Source organism: Callithrix jacchus, chromosome 15 (assembly GCF_049354715.1).
Source record: "Callithrix jacchus isolate 240 chromosome 15, calJac240_pri, whole genome shotgun sequence".
Taxonomy (NCBI): Eukaryota; Metazoa; Chordata; class Mammalia; order Primates; family Cebidae; genus Callithrix; species Callithrix jacchus.
Genome location: NC_133516.1, coordinates 89703376 through 89714522, shown reverse-complemented (window position 1 = coordinate 89714522; position 11147 = coordinate 89703376).

Sequence of the window (11147 nt, the reverse complement as noted above, 5' to 3'; positions counted from 1 at the left end):
TTTTTGATGGCTGCATAGTATTCCATGGTGTATATGTGCCACATTTTCCCTGTCCAGTCTATCATCGATGGGCATTTGGGTTGGTTCCAGCTCTTTGCTATTGTAAACAGTGCTGCAATGAACATTTGTGTGCATGTGTCTTTATAGTAGACCGGTTTATAGTCCTTTGGATATATACCTAGTAATGGGATTGCTGGGTCAAATGGAATTTCTATTTCTAGGTCCTTGAGGAATCGCCACACTGTCTTCCACAATGGTTGAATTAATTTACACTCCCACCAGCAGTGTAAAAGTGCTCCTATTTCTCCACATCCTTTCCAGCATCTGTTGTTCCCCGATTTTTTTAATGATCACCATTCTAACTGGCGTGAGATGGTATCTCAATGTAGTTTTGATTTGCATTTCTCTAATGACGAGTGATGATGAGCATTTTTTCATGTTTGTTGGCCTCATGTATGTCTTCTTTTGTAAAGTCTGTTTATGTCCTTTGCCCACTTTTGAATGGGCTTATTTGTTTTTTTCTTGTAAATCTGTTTTAATTCTTTGTAGATTCTGGATATCAGCCCATTGTCAGATAGGTAGATTGCAAAAATTTTTTCCCATTCTGTTGGTTGCGGATTCACTCTAATGACTGTTTCTTTTGCTGTGCAGAAGCTGTGGAGTTTGAGTAGGTTCCATTTGTTTATTCTGGCTTCTGTTGCTAATGCTTTTGGTGTTTTGGTCATGAAGTCCTTGCCTACGCCTATGTCCTGAATTGTTTTTGTCTAGATTTTCTTCTAGGGTTTTTTATGGTGTTAGGTCTTACGTTTAAGTCTTTAATCCATCTGGAGTTAATTTTAGTGTAAGGTGTCAGGAAGGGGTCCAGTTTCTGCTTTCTGCACATGGCTAGCCAGTTTTCCCAACACCATTTATTAAACATGGACTGCTTTCCCCATTGCTTGTTTTTGTCAGGATTGTCAAAGATCAGATGGTTGTAGATGTGTGGTGTTGCCTCTGAGGTCTCTGTTCTGTTCCATTGGTCTGTATCTCTGTTTTGGTACCAGTTCTATGCTGTTTTGAATACTATAGGCTTGTAGTATAGTTTGAAGTCTGGTAGTGTGATGCCTCCCACTTTGTTTTTTTTTGCTTAGAATTGACTTGGCTATGCAGGCCCTCTTTTGGTTCCATATGAAGTTTAAGGTGTTTTTTTCCAGTTCTGTGAAGGTCATTGGTAGCTTGATGGGGATAGCATTGAATCTGTAAATTACTTTGGGCAGTATGACCATTTTCACAATATTGAGTCTTCCTAACCAGGAGCATGGAATGTTTCTCCCTCTGTGTCCTCTCTTATTTCCTTGAGCAGTGGTTTGTAGTTCTTGTTGAAGAGGTTCTTTACATCCTTTGTTAGTTGTAGTCCTAGGTATTTTATTCTCTTTGTAGCAATTGTGAATGGCAGTTCATTCTTGATTTGGCTCTCTTAAGTCTGTTATTGATGTATAGGAATGCTTGTGATTTCTGCACATTGATTTTGTATCCTATGACTTTGCTGAAGTTGCTTATCAGTTTCAGGAGATTTTGGGCTGAGACAATGGGGTCTTCTAGATATACAATCATGTCGTCTGCAAATAGAGGCAATTTGGCTTCCTCCTTTCCTATTTGAATACCCTTTATTTCTTTTTCTTGCCTGATTATTTAGGCTCTAGTGCAACTTTTGACTCCCCTAAAACTTAACCACTATTAGCCTACTGTTGACTAGTAGCCTTACCAATAACATAAACAGCCAATTCACACATGTTTTATGTTATATGTATTACATACTCTTCTTATGAGGTAGACAAATGACAATGTTATTAAGGGCATTGTAAGAAAGAAGATATATTTGCTATTCATTAGGTGGAAGTGAATCATCGTAAAGATCTTCAGCCTCATTGTCTTCATGTTGGGCAGGCTTAGTGGGAGTAGTAAGAGGAAGAATTGATCTTGCTCTCTCGAGGGTGGCAGAGGTGGAAGAAAATCTGCAAAGAATAAAAACTCTGCAGTTCAAACCTGTGTTGTTCAAGGGTCCGCTATACTAATGCCATAGTTCCTCATTCCTGGGTATTTTACTAAAGAAAAATACAAGTTTTGTATTCAATTTTCATAGCAGCTTTATTTAATAGCTAAAAATTAGAAACAGCCCAAATGACTAACAGGTGAGCAGGATAAACAATATATGATATATGCATATATTAAAATACTTAGCAATGGAAAGGAATAACTATTGCTAATGAAGTAACACGGGTGAACATCAAAAGCCTATGCCAAGTGAAAGCCGCATGTTAGAGTACTTAATATATGACTACATTATAAGAAATCCTAGAGAAAGCAAAGCTTTAATGACAGCAGATCAATGGATGCCAGGGGCTGGGAGATGCAGAATTGTGACAGGGAACAAAAGAGTATTTTGAGATGATTTAAATGTTTTACATCTTGATTATGGTGATGGCTGCTAGACTGTGGGCATTTATCAAAATTCACAGAACTTAAAATCATGGAATTTTATTGTACATGTGAGTAATACTTCAATAAAGCTAATAGAAAAAACGATATAGGCATATAGGAACAAATGTTCAGATCAACCTCAGTTTAGCTTTTAAAAAATAGAAGATCACTACATAGTGATGATGTAATGCTAAAATACTAGCCTGTTTAGTTGTATTTAAAGGTCTGACGGCTCAACGAAGATCAAATTTTTCTATGCATTTGTTTTCATGTTCTTCAGTAACTATGCATTTCTATGGATTAGGCTATGTCTGAAAAAAATTACATAACTACCAGAAAGTAGGTCATTCTGCTGTTACTCAAAGTGAATTTCTCTTTCAAATTCTTATTGACATTTATTGAGTCTACCTGAAGACCACAGTGCACCTCCAAATGCCCTGAACACCTAACTGTCTTATGCATGCATATTCATGGTAATAAGGGGTGTCTGGAGGGGATAGATGTAAATTCTCCGGAGCAAATTTTTACCACTGCTTTCTGTTCATCACTGTACTTTGCTGACCCTCCTAGTCAGCTGAGTATTGAGGTGACTGCTTCTGCACATTAAAGAGTAGAGATTTGAAAGCCAAATGTTTCTTTATGACTTGTCCTTCCATGCATCTTGTGCTGTTACAAGTCAGAGAGACAGGAATCTACTGCAGGGTTTTAACTTGCATGTCTGTACATAGGTGAGGATGACTCAAAGGCCCAGCTCACCTTGGACTGCAGGCTCATTGTCTATGGGTGACTCAGAACATGAATTCCATGGAACAAGACAAAGGCAGTGTGGTGGTTTTCTGTTCTAACATAACCTCTGAGGTTATGTAGCTTCACTTTCTTCACGTTCCATTGGACTCCTGACAAGTCTGTCATTAAGGCCACTTCCAGATTCACGTGGAAGGGAATTGGATCCCAATTCTCAATGGGGTGGGGGGGGGTCAAGAAACTTGTCATCTTCAAAATCTCCACACAGTGTTTCACACTCAAAACCACAAACTAGATTAGATTCTTGCCCTCCGCAATGCTCTAATCAGTTCCTGCTGAGTCCACCTTTGAAATGGCTCCTCGTTTCCTTCCTCTGCCCTTTGCCACTACCCTGCTTTAGTCTCACATACTCTCTCATCTGAACTTTTGCAATGCCCTCCCTGCCTCTGGGCACTCTGACATTTCCCTCCCTTCAGAATTATTTTCCTAGGTCCCATTATCACTACCCTGCTGAAATATTCAAAGCCTTTTCCCTCCAGCAGAAGAGATTCTAAAGTCAGTCTGACATTCAAGCAATCCAAAAAATCATTTTTTCAGCCTTATCTATATTTCTCTGTGCACTTCAGCCTCAGACCACATGCCCACTACTCACCACTTTTCTGAACTTGCCCCAGATTATACCCCCTCTGGCCTTTTCTCAGGCTGCTTGCTGCCATCTGCTTGGAATGTATTATACACCTGTTCACCCTTCCATGCCCAGTTTAAATTTCCTTCAAGAAACCTTCCTTGGAGTCAGTCTCTTCCACCTTTTCAGCACATTTTAGTTTTAGTATTGCTCTCAACATAGTCTGTTTAATTCAATCCACACTCCACTTGTTACAAAATATTGAAGGTGGGTCTTTCCTTATAGTACCTCTACATAATGAATGATTTGTTCATCTTTGTTTTCCAGCACTGTTTTGCAACATACTGTGGTATCAAGCTTAGTGTTGTTTAGCTGTATAACTGTCTTATTCCTAGTCTGTGAAAGCAGAAGTTCCCAGTATCTCTAAAAGCCCATCTAGAAATTGTTTTCAAGGATGTATTGTATTATCCCTGCCACAAGTATGAGTTACCTATTTGAAATCCCACATTTAAAAATTTCATTTTTCTTCCCAAAGAAGCACACATAACAATCCAGATCATGATAAACCTAAATTAGCACACTGAAGTAAGTGACAAGTAGACATTTATAAATGGCTTGACTGAATTCCCTTGTATTGTCACCTGAAATCAAGTCATAGGTTGTACAATATAAAACCTCACCAATATGGTAAGGTTTTGTGCCCCCACCTAAATCTCACCTTGAATTATCCCCAAAATCCCACATGTCAAGGGAGAGACCAGGTGGAGGTAATTGAATCATGAAGGTAAACCACCCCTGTGCTGTTCTCGTGGTAGTGAGTTCTCACAAGATCTGATGGTTTTAGAAGGGCTCTTCCCTCCTTTGCTCAGTACTTCTCCTTCCTGCTGCCTTGTGAAGAAGGTGCCTTGCTTCCCTTTTGCCTTCTGCCATGATTGTAAGTTTCCTGAGGCCCCCAGGTATGAGTCAATTACCTCTTTCCTTTATAAATCATTCAGTCTTAGGCAGTTCTTTAGAGCAGTGTGAAAATGGACTAATGCACTCACAGACTTGTTTCTACAAGTGGTTTTATACTGGATATTCACTAACATATCAGCAGAGCAAGGTAGTTGAACTTCATTTCCTCTTCCAATCAGTGTAGCCAGCTCTAGTCTAGATGTTAAGCTCATTCAATGAGTATTTTAAATAATCCTTTTACTGTTAATCCCTTCATGTTTCAAAATGTATTAGAACATAAAACTTGTCATAATCTAACCCATCATGGTTTCAATGGGTTGATGCAAATACAGCCACTTAGGAAAGCAAATTGACTTCGCAGTCATTTAGAGTTTCGACACTGACTCTGTCATGGGTGTGTTTTCTTATGAGATGGTTGAGAGGTATCAAAGTTCACAAAGCTGTACTGACTGGATGCCTCTTATGTAATAGCAAGTGAATAATGCTTTCATAAATAAAAATCTTTCTAGCAATTTACCTATGCTCAGATCTGGTCAAGGTTGCTTCCATTTGATGACTTGGTAAGGCAGACAGGCTTTTAGAGTCTGTTCCATACCTCCTGCTTGACATTCTTCTAACCATTAGTATAATATGCAAGTTCAGCAATTTCTTATAGCTGAAACTGTAGTTTCTTAAAAATAATTAGTTCAGATATCCTCAAAGAACATTTTAATTAGTACTCCCTCAATACAGGCCAGGCATGGTGGCTCACACCTGTAATCCCAGCACTTTGGGAGGCCGAGGTAGGTGCATCACCTGAGATCACGAGTTCAAGACCAGCCCAGCCAACATGGTGAAACCCCGTCTCTACTAAAAATACAAAAATTAGCCAGGCGTGGTGACAGGCCCCTGTAATCCCAGCTACTCAGGAGGCTGAGACAGGAGAATTGCTTGAACCTGAGAGGCAGGGCTTACCTGGACCAAGATCATGCCACTGCACTCCAGCCTATGTGACAGAGCGAAACTCTATCTCAAAAAAAAAAAAAGGCTGGGTGCGGTGGCACATGCCTGTAGTCCCAGCTACTTGGGAGGCTGAAGTGGGAGGATCACTTGAGCCCAGGAGTTCTGGGCTGTAGTGCGCTATGCCGATCAGGTGTCCGCACTAAGTTTGGTATCAATATGGTGACCTCCCAGGAGCGGGGGACCACCAGGTTGCCTAAGGACGGGTGAACAGGCCCAGGTTGGAAACGGAGCAGGTCAAAACTCCCGTGCTGATCAGTAGTGGGATCGCACCTGTCAATAGCCACTCCACTCCACACTTCATCTTAGTAATGTGTGGGAGATATGGTATCTCCCCAAACAGCAAGCTGATGCGCCCTAGTGTGTGGAGCAAAGACAAGCTATCACTACTGTGCCCTATCAGAATTCCTGACTCGTAGAATCGTGATCATGATAAAATGGTTGCTGTTATATGTCATTAAGTTTGGAGCAGTTTGTTGCATAGCAATACATAATTGAAGCAGATTGTCATTAACAAAAATGAGAAGAGCAGTTTTGATGAGCTTGAAATGCTTGCAGGCTACCTATACCAGTATTTAGAGATGTGAACTCAGGAGAGCTCAGCCTAGAAACATAAGTCTACAAATTTTGTAAAAGTGATAATTGAAGTGGAAGAAGGTAAGCCACCCAAGGAAGTGCATGCAATGTTATAAAGGAGCATCACAGAATGAACTGGGGGCAGAGAAATGAACACGGGATGAGGTATCAGGAAGGACGGCTGAGAAGCAGCTAGCTGAACAAATAGAATAGGAGGAAGAAGTGGAATGCAATTGTAGTAAGGGTTTAACTATTACAATGGTTGTTTCCAAATAGAAGATGTTAACATGATCTATACCCTATGTTCGTATGTTTGATAAATTGGGATTTTAAATTAACATTTAAAAAATGATCCTAGTCTATAAATTATTAAGGTCTTCTCTGATACTAAAATTTTGATGAAAAATTATTTCCATTAAATACCAGGTAGTGTCTTCGGTTTCTAAAAATAAGACATTCTTGAAAGAACCAGTAGGTGGAGCAGAAAATCCAATCTGCGTTTTTTTGTTGTTGTTTGTTTTGTTTTGTTTTGGTGGGGAGTGGAGGGAGGAGAAAGTAAAGAAAAGCAAGGAAGAAAAAGGGAGAATGAAAAAATGCTGGGAGGAAGAAGGAGGAAAGAGAGAAAAGGTGGAGAACAGGACAGGAAAAGAGGAGAGGCAAAAAGGAGGGAAATGAGAGTTATCTGAAATCTGGCCCTTGTTGAACAATGCTGTGGTTGGATTATCAAAGGAGTTATTACATATTTAATCAAGCATGGCTGATTTGACTATGCTGTTTATATCTTGTCAAATGTCTCCACCATGTTTCATTTCTCACTTTGTGATTGGGAGATTCTAAAGTTGGCAGTGTCTGTAATTCCAACACTGTTGAATGTCTAAAGTAGGGTGCTTAAACAGCTGAGTTCCTTGGCAATCTCTGAACTGCGAGTTGCCTGAGCAAATGTGAACATTTTTGTCTGAGAGTGAATCATGTTAATTTGACTCTCAGAGGACACACAATTCTGAAAGCATAAGGACTATTTGTCTAAATGTGTGTATTCAGTTTAGAGTCTTAATCCCAGGGGGTGTGTGTGATAATTTAGTGAAGAAAGGTAAGAAAACAAAAACTCGTTTTTGTGTGTAATTTCATTATGGCCACAATAAATCAATCGAATTATGTAGGTATTTAATTCACAAATAAGCATATTTTGAGGGTACAAAATCAGCAGCTTGTAATAAAAAAATTGCTTGTTCAATAGTGTATACGTTTTTACATTTTGATGGACTAAAAATGAAAATGGAGAAGAAAGCAGAATGTCTTGATAAAGAAAGAATAGCTATAAAGCTTGGCTTCTTACCTCTGGGCAGAGTTACAGGGGAGGAAATGAAAGTATGCTAATTTCCCATTGGTTTTAGAGGAAAGTAATGGACATGTCTAAAGAAATGGAGAACATAGATGTTAAATACCATATAATAAAGGTAATCAAAATATAAACCAAACTAAAGTGAGAGACTTTAAACTATAAATTTAGAAAATATAACAAGAACCATATGATAAAGCCATAGCAAACATACCCATCCTATCAATAATTTAAAAATAACATACATATCAATAAAGTGTATCATACTTAAGAGATTTTAAATGAGACCATAAAACAAAACCCAAATAGATGCTATATAAAAGAGATACATTTAGACAAAATGTTTCAGAAAGCAAAAATCAATAGCTATACCAGGCAAGTACAAATTTTAAAAAATGAAGAAGTGATGATACATCAGCCATCATGGAATTCACATCAAAAAGCATAACATAATAAAAAGAAGGGTACTTAAAATGTGAATGTAAAAAGGTATAAATATGAGTGGACCAAAGCACATAACCATATTCACAAAGAGAAAAAATCCAATGGGGAAGATTTAGACTGACGCATATTGAATTATTTCACTTCGTCCCTGACAGACCTAAATTACATGAGTAACAAGGTATATCTAACTTACATGTATCGTGAACTCTGAACCCTGAAAATAGAGACAACCCTTCCAAGTACCTAGGGACATTTATAAACATTCACAAAATTATTTTCTAAATTACAAACTCCATAAGAAATTTTAAAGCACAGAAATGATATTAACAATATTCTGTAATCATAAGAAGACAAAAATTAACAAGCAAGTAAAAGACTGAAAGCTGCAGCATCCTGTAAATTAAAACAGGTTTATTTCCTTAGCCCAGTCTTGGATCAAAGAGGAAATGTAAAACAAAATTACTTATATCTAGGAAATACTGATAATATAAACAATACCTTCTAGAACCCATGAGACGTAATGAATACAGTGGTTTCTTAAAGGCTTAAATATTTATATTGATAAATAAGAAAAAACAAAAATAAACTATTTCTCAGTCAAGAAATTTTATAGGACAACCAAACAAACTGAAGAAAAGGAAAAAGAGAAATAAGCAGACAGGAACAAGACAAGGATGTCTAGTATCACTACTGTTATTCAGTGTTGTATTAGAGATGCTAAGTTAATAAGTTTAGACAAGAAAAAGAATTAGAAATACAAAGGTTAGAAAAGAGGAGGTAAAATTGTATGACAATCTAGAAGCAACCCAAGTTTAGTCAATGGAAGACTAGATAAGTAAATTCAGGGATATTAATTAAGCCATGAAATGCCATAGACTCTATATTATGTATATATAAATTATAGAACTGGGAAAATTAATAGAGATGAATATCACAGACATTGATTGAAGATAAAATAACCTGCAGAATAATACATATAATGTGGTTCCATTTGTCTAAAATTCAAAAGATGCAAAGCAAGGCCATAGGCTATTTAAGGATACACATAATGAAATACCAGATTCAGGTGAATGGAGAATGGAACTGAGGCAGGATTCACGAATGGCTTCAAAGTTCTTAGCAGTGTTCAGCTGGATTCTGATATACAAGTGGCCATTTCAACATTTCAATATATCAATAGAATATTTCTTAATATCCTATTCATATTTTATAAATGTTCATGTGTATATCAAGGATTAAATTAAAAATCTTTTAAGCTAGGATCAGAAAAATGATTTTACTCTGAAACTAACATTCACTTCTATTGGTTTTCTTGTTGGCACCCTGATATGTACTTCTTTAAAAAATCAAGTGTTTTTTCCCATATGTTTAAATTAGTGTGAATGCTTTGTGGAAATTTTGGAAAATAAACAACAGTATTAAGGAAATAGTTAAATTTTATTCCACCACTCAGAAGCAACCATAAATACTCAAAATGTTGATGTATTTCTAGCTATTTTATGCATATTTTAATTTAGTTAAATCATATGTATGTATATAATTTTGAATACTCACATTTTTCTTTTTTATGCCTTAAGCATCTCCCCATTATTCAAACCTTTCAAAGGCAAATCATCCACTGGGGCTGAAAATACCAGGTTTCTTGAAAGTGAGCTGCTGACTGAAGGCTCTAACTATTAACTGTCTCATTTCTTTATGAGAACTTGGTTTCCAGCTGAACAGGAGATTTAAGAGCTTTATGTATGTATGTATGTATTTAAATAAGTGATGAATAGTTCTAGAGGAAAAAAATACTGCTAGAGGCTTTGATGTTTTCACCACAAAATGATTAGCTATTTATTTTACCCCTTCTTTCCTCCCAGAGCTTCCAATTACTTCTTACTGCCTCTTTATAAGACAGATAGCCAAGGATCATTAGATATTTGAGGAAAACGTCTCCAAATATAAGAGAAAGAGAAAAAATAAGCAGAGACCACAGACAGGCAGACTTCTTATTAGTATATAGTAGACCGGATAAGAGATTACACTTAGAAATATGGAGGTAATAGAAAGACCAAAAAGATTTAAAAGCTGTGGACCGGGCGCGGTGGCTCAAGCCTGTAATCCCAGCACTTTGGGAGGCGGGTGGATCACGAGATCAAGAGATGGAGACCATCTTGGTCAACGCAGTGAAACCCCGTCTTTACTCAAAATACAAAAAATTAGCTGGCATGGTGGCAAGTGCCTGTAATCCCAGCTACTCGGGAGGCTGAGGCAGGAGAATTGCCTGAACCCAGGAGGCAGAGGTTCCGGTGAGCTGAGATCGCACCATTGCACTCCAGTCTGGGTAACAAGAGCGAAACTCCGTCTCAAAAAAAAAAAAAAAAAAAAAAAGATTTAAAAGCTGTTGCTTTTAGACTGCAGGACTGGGGTGGATAGAAATGGAAAGGGAATTGATGGTTTTTGTCATAACCTTTTACCACTATTTGATTGTTGAACCAATTGTATTCATTAGATTAATACAAATATTGAACAATAAAGGCCATGGATGTTTTAAACCCTGAAAACATCATTTTAATTGTGCATTTTTATCATAAAGATGTTTCTTAGAAAAAACTTTCCATTCCGCTACATTAATTTGTATCATGTGTTACCATTACTTTGTCAGGGTTTTTAAAGACCGCTTCCTGTTTTGACCTCACTGTTGAGCTGGATTAAATACATGTTATCTTCGAACTATTTTTAACTTTAAGAAGTAAGACATGTTCAGAGCAAAATATTCTTCAATAGGTTCCAATCCTTAAAGATTCGTAGAACTTTATGTGTGGTACCCACATGCCTTTTCTGTTTACGTTAATAAGTAAAACCATTGTTCATAAAATGCAAAGTAAGTCACAGCTTTTACACACCTCAAGGTATACGGGGAGGGTACTTCAGAAAGTGGATGCGGGCCGGGCGCGGTGGCTCAAGCCTGTAATCCCAGCACTTTGGGAGGCCCAGGCGGGTGGATCACGAGGTCAAGAGATC